Below are 7,730 nucleotides of genomic sequence, written 5' to 3'. Positions count from 1 at the left end.
CTCAGCCATAAAAAGAAACGAAATTATGCTATTTGTAATGAGGTGGATGGACCTAGAGGCTGTCATACAGAGTGAAGTAAGTCAGAAAGAGAAAGACAAATACCGTATGCTAACACATATATATGGAATTTAAGAAAAAAAATGTCATGAAGAACCTAGGGGTAAGACAGGAATAAAGACACAGACCTACTAGAGAATGGGCTTGAGGATATGGGGAGGGGGAAGGGTAAGCTGTGACAAAGTGAGAGAGTGGCATGGACATATATACACTACCAAACGTAAAACAGATAGCTAGTGGGAAGCAGCTGCATAGCCCAGGGAGATCAGCTCGGTGCTTTGTGACCACCTAGAGGGGTGGGATAGGGAGGGTGGGAGGGAGGGAGATGCAAGAGGGAAGAGATATGGGAACATATGTATATGTATAACCGATTCACTTTGTTATAAAGCAGAAACTAACATACCATTGTAAAGCAATTATACTCCAATAAAGATGTTTAAAAAAATTTGAGTGTTAGTTTATATTCAGTGAAATGCCCAGATCATGTGTATAGTTTGTTGAGTTTTACCAAATGCATAACTCTGTATACATCACACATCTATCAATACGTAGACCCTTTCCACGACAGCAGATAGTTGCATTATGCTCTTTCCATCCACCCCTACTCTTCTTCTGCACAGTCTAAGGCAGCAACTGTTCTGATCCTGAGCATCACAGAGTCACTTTGCCTCTTCTAAAATTTACTGTAAACGGAATCGTACTGTATGTCTTCGTTCGTGTCTAGCTTTTTTCTCCAGTGTAGCGGTTTTCAGCGTTGTTGCGTGTATCTTTTGTTTTTCTCTCTCTTCCTCCTCTTCTTCATCCTCCTCCCACTCCGTCTCCCCGCTCCCTCTTTTGAGTAGTTCATATTCCATTGCACGAAGATACCGCAATTTATTTATCCAGTCCCCTGTTGATGGATAGTTGGGCTGCTTCCAGTTTTCAGTGATTATGATGAAAGCGGCTGTGAATGTTTTTGTGTAAGTCTTTTTGTGGGATATGTTTTTATTTCTCTTGGGTAAATACCTAGGCGTGGAGGTGCTGAGTCATAGGGTGAGTGCTTGTTTACCTTTCCAAGAAACTGCCAAAGAGTTTCCCAAAGACGTTCTACCATGTTCACACTCCCACCAGGAACATCCTCACTAACACTGGACATTTTAAGTCTTGTTTTTTTTTAAGTCTCTTTAATTTTAATTATTTTAGTGAGTAAGCTGTGGTATCCTAGTTATTTTTTAAAATCAGTTTTACTGATGGATGATTTACATACAATAAAATGCACACATTTTAAATATATAATCTGGTGGGTTTTGACAAATGTCTACAACTGTATCACCACCAACCCTACTCAAGATATAGAACATTTCCATCACCTCACAAAATTCCCTCATGCTCCTTCGCAGCAAATTACACCCTACTTCTTCCCCAGGTAACCATTAAACTTATTCCTACCACTTTTGATTTGTTATGCCTATTCTAGAGTTTCATATAAATGGACTCATACATGAGATACATTTTTTTTTTGGTATGGCTTCTTTCACTCAGCGTAATTATTTTCTTGTTTATTGCTGAGTGGCATTCCATTGTATGGATGTACCACAACTTGTTTATGCAGTCTCCTGAGGGTGGATATTTGATTTGTTTTTACTTTTTGGCTATTATGAATAAATCTTCTATGAATATTCTTGAACAAATATTTTTGAATATATGTTTTTATTTTTCTTGGATAAGTTCCTAGGAGTGGAATGGCTGAACTGTATGACAGGTGTATGCTTAAATTTTTAGGAAACTACCAACCTGTTTTCCAAAGAGGTTGTATCATTTTACATTTCCACCAGTGGTGTAATTGGGTTTTCAATTGCTTCTCATCCTAACACTTGGCATGGTCTGTCTTTTTTTTTAAATAAATTTATTTATTCATTTATTTATTCTTGGCTGTGATGGGTCTTCATTGCTGCGTGCGGGCTTTCTCTAGTTGTGTCGAGCAGGGGCTACTCTTCGTTGTGGTGTGCAGACTTCTCATTGCAGTGGCTTCTCTTGTTGCAGAGCATGGGCTCTAGGTGACCAGGCTTCAGTGGTTGTGGCACGCGGGCTCAGTAGTTGTGGCTCGCGGGCTCTAGAGCGCAGGCTCAATAGTTGTGGTGTACGGGCTTAGTTGCTCAGCAGAATGTGGGATCTTCCCAGACCAGGGCTCAAACCCATGTCCCCTGCATTGGCAGGCGGATTCTTAACCACTGTGCCACCAGGGAAGTCCTGGTCTGTCTTTTTAATTTTAGCTATTCTAACAGGTGTGTAGTGGTATCTCATGGTGGTTTTAATTTGTCTTTTCCTAATCACTAATGATGTTGATCATCTTTTCATGTGCTAGTATCTTTTGAGAAGTGTCTGTTCAAGCATTTCACCTATTTTTATGGGTTGTTTATCTTATTGTTACTGAGTTGCAAGAGATATTTATATATTCTATTTATAAATTATTTGTCAAATATTTTCTCCCAATGTGTGACATGCCTTATCATTTACTTAACTGGCTCTCTTTTTTTTTTTTTTTGCTGTACGCGGGCCTCTCACTGCTGTGGCCTCTCCCGTTGCGGAGCACAGGCTCCGGACGCGCAGGCTCAGCGGCCATGGCTCACGGGCCCAGCCGCTCCGCGGCATGTGGGATCTTCCCAGACCAGGGCACAAACCCGTGTCCCCTGCATCAGCAGGTGGACTCTCAACCACTGCGCCACCAGGGAAGCCCTTAACTGGCTCTCTTAATGTGCAGATTTTAATTTTATGAAATCTACTTTATTATATTTTTCTTTTATGGTTAATGCTATTCTTGTTTCAGCTGAGAAATCTTTGCCACTCCAGGATCATGAAGGTATTTTTCTGCATTTTATTCAGAAGCTCTGTAATTTTAGTTTTTAAGTTTAGGTCTTGATCCATCTTGAATTGACTTTTGTGTATAGTATGAAGTAGGGGTCAAGATGTATATTTTTTCCTGTTTAGATATTCAATTGTTCCAGTACCATTTTTAAAGAATCTTTCTTTTTCTCATTGATTTCTTTTGATGCTTTTGTGAAAAAAAATCAGTTGACCATTTAGTATTGACCTTTTTTCTGACTCTGCTCTGTTCTGTTTGTCTATCTTTGTGCCAATACCATACTGTCTTGATTACTATATCTTCATATTAACCACTGAAATCAGGCAATGTAAGTCCTCCAAATTCGTTCTTTTTTCCAATAATTTTTTTCTTTTCTCTTTTGCTATTCTATGTCATTTATTTCTATGTGTCTTTTAGCATCAGCTTCTCCATTTCTACAAAAAAACATGCAGGAACTTTGTTTGGGACTGCACTGACTATATATCAGTTTGGGGAGAATACATGATATTGAGTCTTCCAATCCATGAACATGTGTATCTCTCCATTTATTCTGGTCTTTCGAAATTTCTCTGAGCAGCATTTTATAATTTTATATGTAGAGATTTTATACAAATTTTGTTAAATTTATTCCCAAGTATTTTATGTTCTTTGATTTAAAAAGCTTTCTTCTTTTTTAATATAGTCGTTTAAAGCTCTATACTTCCTTCTAAGCACTGCTTTATCTGCGTCCAACAAATATTGGTATGTCGTGCTTACAATATAAGTTTAGAATGAATATTCAACCGTTGCTGGGTGCAGTGTTCTCACATCATTAGGTCAAATCGGTTGACAGTATTGTTCAAATTTCTATATCCTCATGGCTTTTCTGCTTACTTATTCTGTTTCAAATACTGAGAGAGGGGTGTTGTGTTTAGGCCTTGTTGCTGTTGGTCTAGAATTAGTTCAGAGTCAGCGCACAGGCCTGCACAGATTCTTGCCCTGTATATTTCAGCCAACCACTCAGGGGAGCTCTATGCAGATTTCTGGGGATCCACCTCTGCACAGCTCCCTCCTGCCCAGTACCCTGTCCGGTACCCAATTCTAGCTGCCTTGGCAACCCTAAACTCTGACCTCTTTTCCTTCCAACCCGTGGGACCAATGATCTCTGAATGAACAAACTCAGTGGGATGCCCACACTGCCTATTCAGTGTTTAAATGTTTCTATGTCCAGAAGAAGGTTGTTTTGTGAAGCTGAAGTAAAAACAACAATGGATGATGGGGAGCAAGTTCCAAATTATAAACTTGTGGGTCAGGCTGGTTGGAGGCATTTGGAGGTTTTGGGAGTTCAGAAAAAGAAGCAACCATCAGGTTATAAATCTGGTTAAAGTCATCAAGTGGAGATTCTTCCTTTCATATGGGGGAACTCTGCTTTATCACAAGGGACAATGTCAGAAGAAACAGAGTTGGCTTAGGGCAGAGGTGTTCAAATGTTTTGATCACAACCCCCATTAATAAAAAAAATTGGATTATTTCTTTGATCTCCTAATATATGTAAATTTATTTATGAATTATTTTCTGTTTTTCTATTATTGGTTAATGTCTCAAAGCCAAATTACACTTAGAATGATGTTGATCATGAAGGATAATAAATATAAATCTATTTTCAAGTCATAGTTTTGATCAGTCCACACTTTTTTGGCCAACTTCATGTCTGATCTGATTATGTGAAAACAAAGTGTGACCCTGAATGAATAAAACACAACAAGAAGATGTTTTAATATTTAAAAGTTTGTTCCTCCCCGCTGGAGGGTTTGGCGGGGCACCCGTTTTGGAGACCTTGGGTCTGGGGAGAAGGACGTAGGGAGGTTAGCAGCCTGGCTAAAGATCGGCATCTGGCTTCCTTGTGGAAGCCTCCAACTTTCACAGCAGGGAGCACACTCCTGTCTCCAAGTCCTTCACTGTTCTCACTAGTCCATTGTCATGTTTAGTGATGAGGCAGCCAGGATGGGGAAGCCTGGTAGCCCTGAGACTTGGGGCCTTGTCACAACTTTGTCACTAGCTTGCTTTGGGACTTTGAGCAAGTCTGTTTCTGTGGATCTCGGTTTTCTCAGGCCCCACTGAATTCCCAATCCCACCGATCTGGAGGAAGTAGCTCTGAGACAGGCTGGGACGTGGGGCCCTTTGCTACAATGCTTACACCGGGACAAACATTTCCTTGAGCAACAAAATACAAAGAAGCTATAAGGGACTAAAAATAACTGCATGTGGGTGCAATTGGGGCAAATTCTGGACAAAAAGATACAAAAAGACCAAAGAAAACCCCCACTGCCACTTCTGAAGAGCAGGGGGCAAAAGAAGCATACTGTGCATGCCACCTGCATCCAGCACCACCTAAGGGGTAGGCAAAACTCCTAAGCCACCTCTCTGGCCTGACCCCTGGACACATCCCTACCCTCACCCCATATAAGGAACCAGCTCGTGCCCCTGCTTGGGGACGAGGGGCCCCAATAAACCCTTGCCTGAATTTCTTGTCTGGCCTCTTATCAATTTTTATGGACTGGGGAAGGCCAAGAACCCTGGTCGGCATTAGCTCGGCATAGCTGGCTTCCATTCATCCTGGGTTCAAATCTACATAATATATACGTGGCCTTGAGCAACTTACTGTTTTGAGCCTTGTTTTCTGACCTATAAAATGTAAAGACATTTAGTTCATGAGGATTAAATGAGATACTATACATAAATCGAAAAAAAAATATTTTCCTTTCTCTGTCTCTTATGCCTGTGGTTCTCAGGTTTTACCTGGGGTGTTGGAATTCCCTGGGGAATTCTCCCCCACACTCCTCCTGTCCCACCCCATCTCTGTGGTCCTGAAGCACTGGGTCTGGGGTGCAGGCCCGCAGTCTGAATTTTTGCGGGTTCCTGGGTGGTTGCCCTGCTGAGGGCACTGCACCAGCCTTTGCACCTCTCCCACTACATCAGACACAGAGCCTTGCCCTTTGAAGCATTCAAAAGAAAACAAAAGGACTAGACAGGTGAAGGCAAGGAAAACAAGTCCCCAGGGAGGTTGCTCAGTACGCCGCCAGCCTATGTGTCCAGGCAGCTCCTTGCCAGCCCTGCCCGCCCTATTGGAATGTAGGGCGTGGTCAGAATGTATTTGTCAGTTCTTCACTCTCCTCTCCTGTGGCTCTGTTTTGACAGTGTGTCCAGGGCTGGCATGGCAGGCGTTGCCAGCTCAGCCCTGGCTGGGGAAGAGGAGCAGGAGGAAGGCCTGGAGGTTCTGCCCAGCCCACTGTCCTGCCCCGGCTGGCAGGGCACTGAGGCTGCTGGGGAGGAAGGGTGGGCAGGTCGGGGGTCTTTAGAGGTGCTCAGGGACGTGCCCCAGGCCTGTGACCTCCAGGAAGCCCCTTGCTCTGCTTAGAAGAAGGCTCAGGAGCTCTTCAAGATTTTGCACATCTGGTGGAGATGAAAACAACCCAACAGTGAAGGCCGTGATCCTAAGCCACCGACTGCACCCCACTGCTGTTGCCTCTCAGTCTGGATGCAGACTTTCCTGCCTTGGCCCTGGCAAATTCCAGGAAAGCAACCAAGCAGGGCAGGAGGAACAGCACTTGCTTAGAACTGTAGGACAGAGGGGTCAGGCACATCCGATGACTCCCAGATGGAGTCGAGACCAGGCCACTCTCTTTGTTTCCTGATGAAGAAAGTGAAGGTTAGAGAGGGCGGTGCTGGGCCGACTTTCCCCCGATAAATGGAGGACCCAGCAGGGAGCAAGCACGACCCACCCCTATTCCATGTCCACCGAGGGTCTCTATCGTGAAGCCCACCCAATCTCCCCACTGGATGCGGGTTGGATCTATTTCCCAACGTTTATGCACAGAACAAGATACTGATTCACAGAGTTTGCTGCAAACTTTACAATTCTGACTGCCGGCCCTGCTAACCCCTGTGGTCAGCTCTTAGGATTTTCGGCAATACCTACAATGGTCCAGATGCCCTGAAGGGCCGTGTTAGTACCAGGAGTGTTTGATGACATGAGACAGAGAGAGGGATTGCAGGGGGAGTACTTTCTGGGGAACGTGCAGCGGTTGGTGCCCATTGGTCCTAACCAACAGCAAACTGAAATTGCGGCAAAACCAGAGACATGAGAACTTGCTTTGCCCAGGAACCGAGACACCAGAGTTCTGGTCCCGGTTGGTCAACGAGCCCTTCAGCCCCTCTCAGCCTTTGGTTTCCTACCTGAAAAGTAAAGAGGTTGAGCCCGATGAATTACAGCTTGTTCCAGGCTCTAACCAGGCAGGGAATGTGGGTGGGAGTGTGCAGGACCTGGAGTTCTGGCCACTCATCTACAGAGGAAAATGGTGAGTAATATTGCCATCCAGGAAGCCTGGGTCTGTAGGATAAACACCACCATGATGATGCCTGATGTTTACGGGATGGTAACCCTTGCCGGGCACCAGACATTGAATTGTGTCCCCGGAAAATCCATATGTTGAGGCCCTAACCCTCAGTGTGCCTGTAACTCAAGACAGGGTCTTACGAGGAAATGAAGGTTAAATGAGGTCATAAGGGTGGGGCCCTGATCTGATAGGACTGTGGCCTTCCAAGAAGAGGAAGAGAGCCTTCCCCCTGCCTCTTTCTCTCTGTCTCTCTCTCCCCTTCCCCCACACTTCCTCTCCCGCTACCATGTGAGGGCAGAGCCAGAAGGCAGCCATCTGTAAGCCAGGAAGAGCTGGTGCCTTGATCTTGGACTTCAAGCCTCCAGAACTCTGAGAAAATAAGTTTCTGTTGTCTAAGCCATCCACTCTGTGGTATTTTGTTATGGCGGCCTGGGCTGACTAAGACACTGGGAAA

This window comes from Mesoplodon densirostris, chromosome 6, assembly GCF_025265405.1.
Source record: "Mesoplodon densirostris isolate mMesDen1 chromosome 6, mMesDen1 primary haplotype, whole genome shotgun sequence".
NCBI lineage: Eukaryota > Metazoa > Chordata > Mammalia > Artiodactyla > Ziphiidae > Mesoplodon > Mesoplodon densirostris.
This window is presented reverse-complemented; position numbering follows the sequence as displayed.